The sequence below is a fragment of the Triturus cristatus genome, chromosome 4_2, assembly GCF_964204655.1.
Source record: "Triturus cristatus chromosome 4_2, aTriCri1.1, whole genome shotgun sequence".
NCBI lineage: Eukaryota > Metazoa > Chordata > Amphibia > Caudata > Salamandridae > Triturus > Triturus cristatus.
Window position 1 is genome coordinate 800,132,237 of NC_140586.1, and position 15,696 is coordinate 800,147,932.

The window sequence follows — 15,696 nt, forward strand, 5'->3', positions numbered from 1 at the left end:
GGAGCTAAGAAAGTGTTCCAAGAGAGAAGCTCTACAATTCTGAGAATGAAGACTCCTATAACACATAAATAGGTCAAGATGTTCCTGGGAACAGTAGGCTACTGCCGCCAGTGGATTCCCAACTTTTCCCTAGTGGCAAAGCCTCTACAGACACTTTTGCATAATGTGTCTGACCCACTACCCTGGCACAACTAATGCAGATGTACCTTCCTAGTGCTGAGTGAAGAAATACTGATGCTCCTAAACCCTAGGAATGCCTGATTTGTTAAAAATAATATTCATATATATTTTCTTCAACCTTTGTTAAGTACCCCCAACACTCAACCTTAACCTTTCTACCTACTATGAACTCCCAAAAATACTTTTCAAGCAAATTCCCTCCTAAGTGTCTACTGCTCCCAATAACAACTTACAACTTCCCCTTTTCTAATACATTCCCATAATTCTAATCCCACTCAAAACACTACTAAACACACACAAACTCAAAAGTACAAGCCTACCATTATTTCATTTCTTTACAGAGTATTTTTAACTTTTATTTTATATTGTAATAATGTTAATTATAATTAAACATATCATAATAGAATAACATGTATCTATTTAGGAAATTGATTCCACCAATATAGTCCACCAGTAATTTTTTGCAATTAACTCCCTGGTTTTTGGTCCTTTACTGTGAGTCAATCTCTCTAACAAAGTCTCAATTATGGAAAATCCACACTAATTGGACCGAGCATGTAAACTCTGTGTGTCCACCTTTTAAGATAAGGCTGTGGCGGTGCAGCTACGGTAAAGGGCACTGGGCTGGTTACAATGGACATGTATGCACATGTGCGAGTGTACGTGTAAGGGCTACACGTGTGAGACTATGGTTGTGTGCAGCCCAGTATCTGCACTCAGGTAGCCTGTTGCAGAGAGGCAACATGGGGTAAGTTTGAATATTAGTGGGCATAGTGTAGGTCTGTAGTGTTTACTGGAAAATCGGTGGTGTTTTCACCAGACTACACATATAGGCCAAATCTGCCCGAAAGTAAGTTTTGCTCAACTTTAGTCTACAAGGTCCAAGAAGGTATAAACTGGGGTAAAACATGTACACCAAGTTAGAATTCGCAATCCCCAATAACCCACATCCACATCTTATGGGACATCAGTTTTTGTCATATTTCTGTGGCTCAGCTCATAATCAGAATCCAGGACTGTGCTGTCCCCCCTACCAGGCCACATTATTTGCTCCCTAGCCTCCTCACACAAAATGGCACTCCACAGTGATTGACTCAGTTCCTGGGAAAAGAAGTGGAGGGGAGGAAATCTGCATCTAATAATTAGCTTGTCACTCTGCTCCTGGGCAGGGGCAGTCCAGGACCAATGGTCAAAGGAGGGAGTCCAGAACTGTGGAGCCAAAACAGCAGGGGCTCACTTTTGAAGCTTTTGTGGGAAGAGATCAGGCAGTTGTGTCGGCTAGAAGCAGAGCTGAGTTCCTCAAAGGAGCTCCTACTACAGAGTTCTCAAAGTCTTCATTTTGGTTTGTCCCAGAATGCTATTCAGGAGAGTTGGAGAGGGATGGAGGGATTGTGTGGCATCATAGGATTGGCTGAAGGTTTCTTGCCCCTAAAATCTACCACCCCCACTTGAAAACTCCTGAACTAGGGAGAGAGAATTAAGAACCTAGCCCTGGGAGCGCCGACAGGGAAAGGATGCATAGCTGGAAGCAAAAGCCATCTGATACCCTGTTATGTTAATAATGTTAATACATTTGTTAAGAGCACAAATACCAAAAGGTGTCTTGGCGCTGGTAGTTCAGAATGAGCAAGGACCTCTATTTATTAAACAACTAAGTTTTCAGAGCCATCCTAAAGGCAGACAGGAAGGGAAGTATTCTAATGGGAATGGGGAGACTGTTCCAGAGCTTAGTGGCTGCTACCATGAAACTCCTGCCACCCCAGGTAGCTTTGTGAAATCTGGGAGTAGAAATCAGTTTTGTTCCTTCAAAGCGGAGATGTCTGTTAGGGACATACCAATGTAACGAGTGTCTCAGGAACCGTGTACCCATACTATGAAGAGCCCTATATGTAATGCAATGGGCCTTAAAGATAATACTGCTCTTAAACGGGAGCCAATGCAGCTTCTGAATGTGTTTTCCAACTAATTGAAACTTGGGAATTCCTAACAAAAGCCCAATAGCACCATTCTGAATCATTTCAAACTTACATAGCTGCTTCTCTGTCATACCAAGATTGAGCCCGTTGCAATAGTCCAGTTTGCCAAAAACTAGTGATGTGACTAAGGTTTTCTTGCTATCCATAGGGATGAAATGTAAGATTTTCTTGATTACCTAAAGTAAGAACAAACTAGATGAAGAACCAGCATTAACTTGTACCTCAAAATTTAGTTTCTTGTCTATGATCACACCTAGGTTCTTGGCCTTGGCAGCTGGAATAGGTGCTGTCCCCAGTTCATCTGGCCACCAGCTCTGTGACCAGCTTGGGAAGAAATTACTAAAGATGACTATCTCGGTTTTTCCTGAGTTTAACCTGAGGCAGTGTGAGCTCATCCAGGAACTGACTGCCAGCATACACTCCCTTAATCTTTGCATCAGTGGCAGACTGTTTTTAAAAACAGACAAGACGATTTGTGTGTCGTCTGCATAGGAAGTTAATGCCAACCCGAAGGATCTGATAAGTACCGCTAATTCAGACAAATAGATATTAAAAAGAGTGGGATTCAATGAAGAGCCCTGTGGGACCCCACATGGAAGAACAAAAGAAGAAGAATCATAGCTACCTAAGGCAACCAATTGTGTTCTCCCAGATGCATGGACTAAGGAATTTAACTCCAGCTGACCCTCAGGACTAGAATGGTCTTTCCATGGCCAGAGGAGAGACCCTCTGAGGCAGAGACCGCTCCGCTGGATGTAATGCTACTCCCCATGCCCATGTCTGTGGTGGGCAACACACCCAGCACCTCCTGGCTGCTGCTGCCACTATGGAAGAGTAAGCAGTGCAGCTCCTGCCACAGGGGGACAAGAGGAGTTGCTCCTGTGTGACAGTAGCTGAAAAGAAGATGTTGGCTCCTGCGCAGCACAGGAGCTGCCACAGGGGTCTGGCGTGGTAGTGGGTACTGCACTCCATGCAGTACCCACCAAATGGAGGAGACTATGGATGTACCTATTGGGACTGCAGTACCCAAAAATCAAAGAACAATATGAAGACAAGTAGCACCTTAAATTTACTTTTGAAAGGTTAGTAGTTGTTTGGGAATTTATTTACGTTTAGTCTAAAAGTATGTAAAATAGTTTGAAACCTATTTTCTAGATTTGTTTATGAACTGGGATTTGTTGTTCAAAAAGCCAAATGGTTTTATGGAATTCACAATGTTTGCTAAATGTATACTTTCACACATAATGAATAATTTCACGCATATTTCAACGCCTCATGAACTGAAGTGTCTCAAGGTCATGTTCTGTATTAATTAAATCCTCAGTGTATAATATATCAACACAGCTAAGACTATTTGTCATCACACCTTGCACTAACAAACTGCATTACTGATATATACATCGACTAGAAAAATCACGATTAGCAGGTTTTCAGGCACCCAGTGCATCAGAAACATATAGTGCACAATAATCAAAATGGAATGCAGCTTTTTTCTCATCTATTATTCATTTTCCCAGCCGAGGAGTAACCCCTTAATGTGCAGGGGCTGAAAATCAACAGTAGGATATTAGGGGTGTTCCAAGGAAGAGCATTTCAAACACAAAGTATCCCCAACAACTCTAGACTCGCCCAATTTATTTCATATACCATGTATTAACTCAGAGTATATGCATCCAGTTACTTGGATCAACTTTATTTACTTTCACCAATGCATATATCCTGAGAAAATATGTGATATACAAAATAATTTGGGCCAATCTATGGTTGTTGGGGGTACTCGGTCTTTGAAATATTTATTGGAATCCCAGCACCCTACTTCTGAACTGGATCAAACCCCATACTGTAATTTAACAAAGAAGAGCAGGGTTATCGCCATCACATTTGGCAAGTGTTGTGGTAGGAGCTGCAGGGAGTGCAGAAGTCCCTCAGCAGTGGTTTATTTAAAGTAGCACCCTATGTTTTCTGGAGCCTAAAAATTATCCCCCCAAGCTTAGGGGTCCATTAGGATAGCGGGCCACCCTAGTTGTGCTGGGACTGGCCACCAGTGGTGCGGCGGTCCTGCAGCGCCAATTAGGATGCGACCGCCACCGTGGCAGTCGCATCCCGTACATACAACATTTAGCAGCACCCGCCACAATGTTGCAAATGCATGTTATGCATTGGCATGCAAAACGTGCCACCTTGTCCGTGCAGCCCCCCACCCCCCTGGGGGCCCGCAACGGGCCCCCGAAACAAAAACCACATGCCTTCCCATGGCGGAGTCTCCGCCATGGAAAGGCATTGAGAATGCCACATGCTACTATGAATGGCGGTGGCTGCAAGGCGACGCCACCATATTATGGGCATTTTCCGCCCGGTAGGCAATTGTGATGATTGCCTACCGGCGGAAAAGCGATGGACGGTCTTTCCATCTGCCATGGTACCCCCCGCCATGCTAATGTGGTGGGGGTAAAAGGCTGTCCAGTGGGGTGTTTTGGTGGGTGGATCCGCCAGCCATGCTAATGGGCCCCTAAGTTTCAATGGATCTTAACCCCTTCGGTGCTCATGACGGAACGGTTCCGTCATGAGCGTCGGTTGAGCTGTGCTCATGACGGAACCGTTCCGTCATGAGCCCGCCCGCGCAAGAAACGGTCAGCACCGCGGCGGAATTCGCGCCGCATGGAAGGGGTTAAAGCAATCCCGAAGCTGGGGATTTTGCTCTTGGGCTCCGGAGCACAAGAAACTCTTGTGGTTGACCATATGGCTACATTATTTGGCCTATAGAAAGTAAAGAAATATCTTGACGCACATCTGTATGCTTATTTTGAATGCCAATGTTTTATTAACGGTATTTGTGATGAAAAGTGTATGTTGATATTTTTAAGGAATGATTTTCAATACAAATATTGTTTCGATTGGTGGTGCATTGCCAAAGTAGGCCTGATTCATTTATACTAGATATACTGACAAAACGTATATTATGAAGTAGCAACTGGTGTAGGTGGGGGTGCGGGATGTTGTGATTATGAGGGTCAGGACCCACTAGGCCTGTATTGTGATATGAGGGTGTCACCAAATGTATTTCTATCTACCTGATGCAATTGTTTGTAATTCAATGTGTAGTGTTTAGTAGTGTGTAATAAAAATAGAACGAAAATGGACTGCCTGAATTGGTAATTTATTGAGTGGGATTGCATGCCCACACTACCTCACCTGAGTAGGCCTTGGACTGCTCTGCTTCGCTATCCTGAGAGAGTCAAGTGCTACAATGTTCCCAGTAAAGTGACAAATGTGGACCTGTTATTTGTGAAGGACTCCCAGCCTTTACAATTAATAACCCAATTCCTACATTATATATACCGTGAAAATTGGTAAACAAGGACAAAGCTTAAAGGAGAGGATAGACAAACAAACAACTGGCAAGAAGAATGTATGCATTGTCCCATGCACTAAATCCTCCCACATAATATACATAGAGCTGGGTTCCAGGTAGGTATTCTGAAAAAGATAATCAGTGCTGGAGACTTCTAAATGATATCAGCTGATACAGAGCAGTCTGGCCACCACATACCTCTGGGCCCCAGTCCTTTTGCACTGGCTGCTCTACTGATAATAACTCTCCTGTTGTTAAAGAACTCCAAGTGTGATCCTAGAGAAAAGCCTATGGTTATAGTTCTCAAGAAACACTCGAATGTGTGATATATATGCATGTCGAATTTTCTTCAGCTGGTAAACTCTGCATAAGGAAATGTAACCCAACTGTGCATTAGCAAATGGAACTTTTTTTGTTTTCCCACTGTGAAAATATGTTTACCCTTCATGTGCACCCACATGAAATATCGGGCTATTCAGTTCTCCTTCCCGCTACGGAAAGTGATGCATTTCCAGGGTGGGAAATTTACTGAAAAGGTTTGGTGAATGCTCACAAATCTAGGAGTCTTTGATTGTTCACATTCATATACAAGCAGGGGCTTAGCTTTGGGGGGTGTGGGAGCTGTCTGGGGATTGACCCCCCCTGAACAAATGCATTCTTAGCTTGGTAGTTGGGCTTGGTGCCCAGAGTTTGGTCTCATATGTCTCTCTTAGTTTTTCCAACTTTGTTAGATGGGAAATTTGAGGTTCACACCCCCTGAATCTCACTGGCTAAGATATACCTGTTTACAAGTGATTCTAACCAAGAAAACCACAGATCCACCCTTGTACTTAATTAATGCTAAAGAAGAAAACCATCCGGATTGGATGACTAGAAATTTCTGATGCACTGTGTGCCTGAAAAACTGCCAATCGTGATTCTTCGGATTGATGTGTATCTCATTAATGCAGTTTGTCAGTGCAAGGTGTGATGACAAATTGTCTTAGCTGTGGTGATCTAATAAACACTGAGGATTCAAATAATACAGAACATGGCTTTAAGACACTTCAGTTCATGAGGCGTTGAAATATATGTTGTTTTACCATTTGGCTTTTTAAACAACAAATCTAAGTTTATAAACAAATCTTTAAAATAAGTTTTAATTAATTCCAAAATTTAAAAACTAGAAAATAGGTTTCAAAACATTTTACATACTTTTAGACTAAACGTAAATAAATTCCCAAACAAATACTAACCTTTCAAAAGTAAATTTAAGTTGTTTTATCTTTTTACCTATTTATTTTATTTGAGTAAATATACAATGGAAATACAATGCAAATATTGTTTTAACCAAATGAAATAATTTGAAATATATCTATTAAAAAATGTGATTACTAATTAGAGAGCTTTCAGAAAGCACATATTGCAAATACATGTTAGAAACATGTAATTAGTAACTAAACATACCTTTAATACATGTGTAATTATTTCTAATGTTTAAAGAGCATTTTTAATTGCTTACTTCTCTAATCCAAATTTGAACAAAATCCTAAAAAACTTTTTCAAATCTGTTATGGGTATTAGTGAGATACCAAAAGCTATCATCATGCTAATTGTATGAATAGCCCCAGCAACAAAGACATTTTTCAACTTCACAGTTAAGTATAGATACCCTCTGCATGAGAAAAAGGGAAACAAAGGTCTGAGCTGTTAATTTTCCTTACTACTCAATCATTTCTGTATGGTGCTCGTTGGAAATGGGCCTTTCTAGGGTGCTTTCCCACGACAATTTGCTTCTGTCCCTCCCGGTTTTCCGCTGATCTATATGCTAGCCTTAGGCCTGTGAGCGATTTTGACACTGCCATTCAGTGCCAAAGTGCTGTGCTTGTCATATACATACCGGTGATTAGTGTATACATGATCGGCAGATTTGAGTTAGCTGTAAGTCTCTTGTCTAGGGGGTAAGACAAATGCGTAGGGCATATAACTCAAATGCTCCTCTGTGGGCCTGAAGCACTGGTTGTGCCATCAACGGAGGTAGTTCTTCAAACGTGCCACAGGTTTGCCCTGGCGTGCAGGTTACTATTTCTCGGCTTGGCATTTAAAAAGCTACTTGCAAAGGTTCTGCAGGTCTCTCGCTATATCGGAGTACTCCCTGGGGACAAGGTGCGGTGTCAGGAAGAGGAAGGGCATTTGCGCCTGTGCGATATGTGCACTGGTAGTGAATTGCACCGGATAGTGTGTTCGGTATGATGGAGGCTGCTTGTCGCATTGCATTGAAGTGAGGGATCTGTGGAAAGGATATTGAGCTGTATTTCCTACGTGCAGAAGAGTGGCAGTATAGTTTTTGATATCGATGAGTTAGTAATGGCGAATCCTCTCTGGTGGTGTGAGTGGATTTGACATTACTATGGTGGAAATAACACTTTGGGAAAGTGGGCATTTCTGTGCTCGTGGCTCTGTGTGCCTGTCAGCCTGTCTCCAATCCACATCTGGGTGCTGGCAGGGACAGCTATATCTGTGACTTACTGATAAGAAAGCCATAAACTAGGGGCTCAAAGGAAACTGCAGACCACTGAGGGGCCTTCCTGGTATGGATAAGTGGGGGTAAAAACCTGTGATTGCTTGACGATTACAACTGTACGGGATGTTGTGAATGACGTGTTTTATGCTAATGTGTTAGCGTGAAAGTGGAATACCTCTGAACAGCCTGCATAAATGTTTCTGTCGCTTTTGATGTGGGAGAGATTGCTTGGATGGTGAACACCTCGGGGAAGTACGCACATGGACTTATGTTGCTTACGAGATTGAGGCGATAACGAGGCAAGTGGATACCTATGACTAGTACATATATGTCCATGTCATTCTGCTGCTAAGGGAAGAGTTATACAATTGTATATAACTGTAAAGTATATATCCAATGTGTATGTTGTTTTGATTGCAATACAAAGACCAGTGTTTTATACATACGGTGTGGATGGTGGATTCTACCTAGCTTCGATGCGTCCATGCTAGCTGGAAACCGCTGGGTCCAACAGTGGTCAACCGAGCTCATGGGTGGAATATCTCCCATAGGCAGAGGATGGATGTGTGGTTCTGACACAATGAGGGGATAACATAACATGTGTATTTGTAAAGCGCATGTTCACCCCTAACGGGGTATCTTGGCGCTGAATAACAGATGTTTATTGTTATCCAACTCAATGGTATTCTTTTTATGGACCTCAGATGGATGAAAGGCTGAGTGGACCCGCCGGGATTTGAACCTGTGACCATGAAGTCGAACACGGGCCCCTGCAGTGGATGCATTAGTCCACTGAGCCAACAGACCCGGCTTATGGGATGCTTCTGTGGCTTTATGCCAGAGAGAGGATGGTATCCAAACAGATTCGTCTACAAGACATGCACCTCTGTGAGCAATTAAGATTCAATCAAGATTCAACAATGCTGCATTAATGCTACTGACTTAATGTAAGTCTTGTGAGACTTCACTGCTTCTTCACATGGAGAATAACAGCAAGACCCCAATTTCCATCTTTGCATGCCCTATTACCATAACTGCCATCCATAGTGCAGCTGACACACTACAGTGAAGTCTGTTTCCGCCTCTTACAGTTATGAGTCCTGCCATCTGCTCAGCACTGGTGTACCAGTTAGCACCACATGGTGCTTGAATGAATGGCATGTTCAGCACATTGTGTGGTCAAAGTCACAATTGCTCTGTCAAAATTGGGCTACAATCCTAGGAAGACTTGTGTTACCTACAAGACCCAAATTAAACCAAGAAGTGTCTGGTCTAATCCTGAACTGTGTATGCCCTGTTACCACCAACAAGGTAATCTTCATCCAATACTTGAAACTCATAGTTAGTGGGCAGGATCAGATTTTCATGTGGATAGCCACATGCAAACGAGTCTTTGCTATGAGCACGGATGAGCGAGCACACCCATGCGGAAACTTCTTGTTGCTAGGAGTCTCTGCCTTCCCACAACCCTTTGTGTCATAGGCTGTAGTTTCTGCATTGCAGCAGCTGCTTCTATTGACACACAGGAACGAATTCCTCTTTACACAATGAGGACCATGGTCTGTACTAATGTCTTGATAGTTGTGGTAGGCTTGAGCCAAAGAAAATATAACAATCAAATCCCAGTTTTGCAAGTCCATCTACTCTTTAGAAATACTAATCAGAATGCATTAATAGCCTATATGCTTAAGGCAAAATTAAAAACAAGATTTTCCCAAATAGGACAGAATGGTTCATACCTACACTACCTTTGAATTATATTCATGTGTACTCTGATTTTTCTTGATGTGATCTTGGAATCCCTGGGCCACCTCATTCTAGGTGAACACAGCCACCCTTCCTTAATGTATAACTCTTGACCCATAAACTCCAAGTGTTTTCTCAAAAGCATTCTCTGCGGTATCAAAGCCTACAGCAAGGAATGACAGCACCCTAGTGCCTTTCTATGTATACTCTTTTTTAAAGGTGTCTGCCCTTAGAGTGTCCTCTCTTATAAGGATCAATTAAGATAGCCAGAATTGTTCACCTTACCTCTAAGGCATTTCCTGGTGTTTCTGAATACACACACTGTCAACGTGAGATAACAATCCTATTACTAAAGATAGCTCTGTAAGTTTTTATTTCTCTAGAAGGCTAGGGATCCACAGGAGTTGCAGGATAGCTGCTACCAACTCTTAGATTATTTGTTATACCTTGTTCTCCGACTTTGATATGCTATCTCGGTATACTATTTTGATATAGTATCTACTCGACATTATTGAGATTTGATATAAATTTACCATTTGGTTCTTGCCCTTTGCAAAATGTGTCCACTCTGCTGCCTTTAAAACTGTTCTCAGTCTACACAGCTTTCAATTTCACCTACATTGTGGTAACTCAATTTACCAGGCCGCTAGCTACTACAATGAACACCTTTGGTGGCCCGCCCCATGAAGCTATATATGTTCTCTTTAGTAGAGTTCAGTTGCTCTGCAAAATAATGTTATGGTTGGTTTCCTCAAGCAAGGCATGTTCCACATCTCTTTCAAGGCAAGACACATCTTTCCCATCCTGCAGAAACCAAAGGTTTCCCAGCACTGACAGATCACAGACCTATCACTGCTAGGTAAGATTGATATAAAACGGTAGAGGACACTTAAATCCATGGACAAAACGAGAACACTACCATTCTCAAATCTCCAAACCTGGGTTTATATCCCAGTGCAACACGTAGTACAACCACCATCCAAGTAGTCAATACCATACTCGAAATCAACAACAGTGAACCTGGCCTCATCATCCTGTTGGATCTCTTTGCAGTTTATTATATCGTTCTGCATCAAATCCCAAAAATGATCTTTAAAGGGATTGTCTTTCAATCAACCATATTCTACCTGAGCATCAGATCCAACCTCACACATATGGGTCTAATCAGATCAGCCACATCCCTGTAACACAACTAGTGTCCTAAGGTACCTTTCTTATCGCCAATCAAATCTAACCTCTACATAGAAAGCAAGGGGGTCAAAGGAGCCCTCAATTCTGACAGGAGCATCAAGGTTCTTCAGAATGCTGATGGCAATTATCTCTATGAATATCACATCAGAAAATTACATGACAAAGATTTCCTCAGTACCAACTCATACCTGAAGACAGATCTTGTGCTAATTGCCAGTGACAACCAACAATTCTGTACCAGTAATGGCTCTCAGTAACCAACCTTGCCTGCCTAATGCCACATGCCATGCAATGTTCAACTGTGTCAAATCTAGAACAGTTTCACAGTGAAAATACCACCAACTTCAGACTACAGACCTAAAAAAAGACACTAAAACATCATCCCATGCAAAATGAAAGCTTTCATTCCTGAAGCAGATATATGTGCATGCCCTAGTCCTATCCTTCTTAACAAAGGCATCACCCAGATCCATGCCTGACCTGCTTAACCTGCCTTATAAAGGCATTGCCTCAGAGTCATACCTGACCCCTATGCTGCTACTTTGTGATGAAGGGTCTCAGGAAACTTGACAGACTTGTACCCAGCCGTAAAGATGTCCTCTGACTCTCTCTGCTTTCTCACATCACATTTAAAACTGCTGCATTAAATTAGTAAACTGAGGCACATATTGGGCGATAAATGTATCCAGTGGCCTACATAAAGCTCTCAACAGCAATCGCACCAGGCTCAATATAACAAAATGTACGAAAGGAAAAAGTAGGGAAGCCAGGGCTTCTTTTGATGTGCTCCTAGGACCTTGAACTCCTTCATGTTGTCACTCCTCTTCAATAATGAATTGAAACTCCTCACTTCAGAAAACACTTCATCCACTTATTCAATGAGCTCACAGATATACCCCTTCACATAACTCCAAGCTTAGTACAATGCTCCATTTGCTTTTAGCCAAGAGTGCTCCATATGATTCCACATACGCAAAGCCATACATATTTGATGTTGTCAACAATTATAATTAGGATCTGCTATGCCTTCAATTATAGAATAGGGATTTAGGTCTTGAGTCACAAAAACATGTGTAAAGCACAACACACGTAAGATACACCTACTCATGATAGGGATTTACAAGTGCTTACTTAATTTAGAAAGCTTTGTGACATGCACATATGTAACTTAACTATATTAGTGGAAATAGGTTAGTGGATGGTATTTGGGAAATAAACTGATAATGATAGCCCTCTCTGTGAATAGTATATGTGTTATTGTGCATCCTTGTGTTTGGGGTAGAATTTCGTAAACAAGTTTGATTTAATCTTTGATATTCTGAAAATGTATAACATTTCTCTCTTTAACTGGTTATTCGCCCACACTTTTAGAAACATTGCAATCTACATTTTTTTAAATGTAATTAAGATGAACTGAAAAAAGTAGGTATTTGTGAATCACTATTATGGGGTTGATTTGGCTCTGGGGAACAGAGGTTACTCCATCAGTATGGCTAGGATATTGCCTCTAACATCCTGAGGTACTTCTCCCCATCAAATCTAGAGACCTTTAAATTGGGATGGCGGATCGTGAGTTTAGAAGAGAATTCACTCTGTCACTGTTTCAGTGAAAAGTGTTCTCTGTCAAACCCTAAATCTGGCCCTAGTTCTGACTGAGTGGATGTTCGCCACAATTTAAAGGATTTTGCTCACCACTGCTCAGACACACCTTCAGGAATATTGATTGAAACAGCTTAAGTTGACATCTATGACTTTGTACAAGTGTCATGATTCAGTAGACTGCCTGGTTGTGTACTGCATGCATTTCCAGCCCTTTCACATATTGCGACTTAAGTGCAGGTTAAAGTTTTGTGTGTTACAATTATAAGTCATCCATTGTGAATCGGACTGTTTGTGAATGCAAGAATTAGGCAAGACGTTTGATATCACAATGCTGGGCTTGGGCTATTAAATGAGTCTTTGAAAACTTACACTGAATTCCCTGTAAACCAGACCTCTAAGACAATACAGATTCCTGCAGAGTTTAAAAAATGTAAGTGACTAAGGGCCTGATTTAAAGTTTACCGAGTATTATGGTTATTTATATAAATTAAATACATTTATATAAACTCGCTAGTCTTTGAACAAGGCTGTCAACACAAGATTAATTTTAAAGTGATGTGTACTAAAGTGACATTTGTGCTCAGTAGTTAGAAATAGTGCATATAATATGTACAAGGTGATTACAAATACAGTATATACAAGGAAAGGCAATGATGGCGGCCAGACTAATATAACAGATACTTGTAAAAAATTAAATTAAACACTCATTTACACCGAGAGACTTGATACATCTGGTCCATAAAAGATCGTCGACGTTTCAACCCAAACAAGGCTTAGTTAAGAAGTCAAGACGAGTCTTCATCAGGACAAGAGTGGGAGAATGGGGGATGACAGCCTACGGATAAGGAAGGTATAAATCAATATGTATTCCATGTGCAAATCAGCCATGGCACGTAAGTCAATGCTAAGGCATAGGTGACATCACTCACCCTAAGCAAATCACTCGTGGTTAGTAGGAAGTCAAGAAGCAACCGACCAGTTGGAACAATCTGTGGGGTGAATATAGAGTTATAAGTTAATTGTACCCCCTGGTCCTGCCTCTAGTCACTAGACCACATTTCTAATTACTGTGAAACCGGGTGTGGGTGGAGAAACTCACCCAGAGAAATAATTAAGTCAGACAGGCAAGAGTCAGTCATCAGAATCCATTCAAATTACTGCAGTCTGTGGGATGAACATAGGGATATTAATACAGTGCCTGCCCTGATCCCACCTCTAGTTGTTCATGTGCATATCAGGACAACTCGAGTGAACGAGCAAGAGAGGCCAACTCACCAGCCGATATCCTGCTGTTGGTGTGTGCGATCTGAAAGAAGCTGATAATGAAGTTACGCTATGTGGGGGTAAAAATCATTTATTGTCCCATACAGGCTCACCAGCCGATATCCTGCTATTGGTGTGTGCGATCTGAAAGAAGCGGATAAAGAAGTCACGCTCCGTATGACTGAAAATTGTAAAATGTCCTGTAAAGGCTCCCACCGATACCCACTTAAAGCCTCTAGATCAATTATAAATGCCCCGCAATGTATCTTCGGTTGTCTTTAAAATGGTTGCTTTTAGTAGAATCCTTATGGTCAATAAATGTAACGGCGGTCCCACTCCCAAAGTTAATAACAGTAGGTTCTTAGAAGTAGGCAAATGTTGCGTGCAAATAGTCTATATTGCCTCTTTGAGATGAATCGCGATTGTTGTAGAGGCTTTCATATAGGTTAAAAAGGATTTCAAAGGATGCACGCTCCCTCGTGGAGTTCGACAATGACCTAAATGACTTCAAAGACTGGCTGAACAACAGAACCAGCGATATTCAGTTCACAATGGCTTACAGCAGCGAAGCAATCGACTTTTTGGACCTAACCTTCCAGGTGGAGGAGGGCCTCCTATACAGTGATCTCTATCGGAAACCCACTGAAAGGAACACGCTCCTCAAATATGAGTCACACCATCCACGGAGCTTGAGGGATAATTTACCATATGGCCAGTACCTCAGGCTCAAAAGAAATTGCACCAGTAGGGTAAACTTTTTTAAAGAGACAGAAACTCTTACCAGCCGCCTGAAAGAGAGGGGTTATCTGACAGGATTGTTGAAACTGGCCCGGAAACGGGCATGGTATTGCCCTCGTGATGAGCTGTATATACAGGGCCCGATTCACAGAATTAACTTAAGACAAAATCCTAAACGTACTACTTTTGGTATTCACAGAAGTTAGGATTTTGTCTTAAGTTTGTTTTAAGACAAACTTAAGACAGACTTAAGACAGACTTAAGACAAACTTAAGACAGACTTAAGACAGACTTAAGACAGACTTAAAACAGACTTAAGACAAACTTAAGACAGACTTAAGACAGACTTAAGTTAGGATTTTGTCTTAAGCTTGTCTTAAGTCTGTCTTAAGTCTGTCTTAAGTCTGTCTTAAGTCTGTCTTAAGTTAGTCGTAAGTCTGTCTTAAGTCTGTCTTAAGTCTGTCTTAAGTCTGACTTAAGTCTGTCTTAAGTCTGTCTTAAGTCTGTCTTAAGTTTGTCTTAAGACAAACTTAAGACAAAATCCTAACTTCTGTGAATACCAAAAGTAGTAAGTTTAGGATTTTGTCTTAAGTTAGTTCTGTGAATCGGCCCCACTGTATTTGTAATCACCTTGTACATATTATATGCACTATTTCTAACCACTGAACACAAATGTCACTTTAGTACACATCACTTAAGAATTCACCTTGTGTTGACAGCCTTGTTCAAAGACTAGCGAGTTTATATAAATACATTTAATTTATATAAATAGCCATAATACTTGGTAATCAGTGTCTGTGTTGCTTGCTATGTGTTCCACTGTTTCTTTGTAGATAGTATTTATGAAGTGTGCATAAAAATAGTCAAAGTAATAGTTCCTCCTATAAGAAATAGTACAGACACCCGACAGAACTATGGTTTTTGTTGATATATTCATGCCCAGGTTCTGAGGGACACAGGGTCACCCTATTGTTGTTTAACGCTGATTTAGAGTTTGGCAGACAGGTAGCAAGTATCCTGTTTGCCTTATTATAAGTGCATTATATCCTATGGCACTTGTAGCAAGGCGGAAGGAATATCTGCCACGTTTGTGATGAAGTAACCCACAGCCAAACTATAATCAGGTCACCAGTTTCCTTTCTTAG

General features: G+C 41.4%; 1 protein-coding gene across 3 annotated transcripts in view; it reads right to left on the minus strand.

Moving 5' to 3' along the window:
- LOC146835075 (vitamin D3 hydroxylase-associated protein-like) overlaps window positions 1-15,696 on the minus strand; it is a 536,242-nt gene that overhangs the window by 225,749 nt on the left and 294,797 nt on the right. The window lies entirely within an intron of this gene.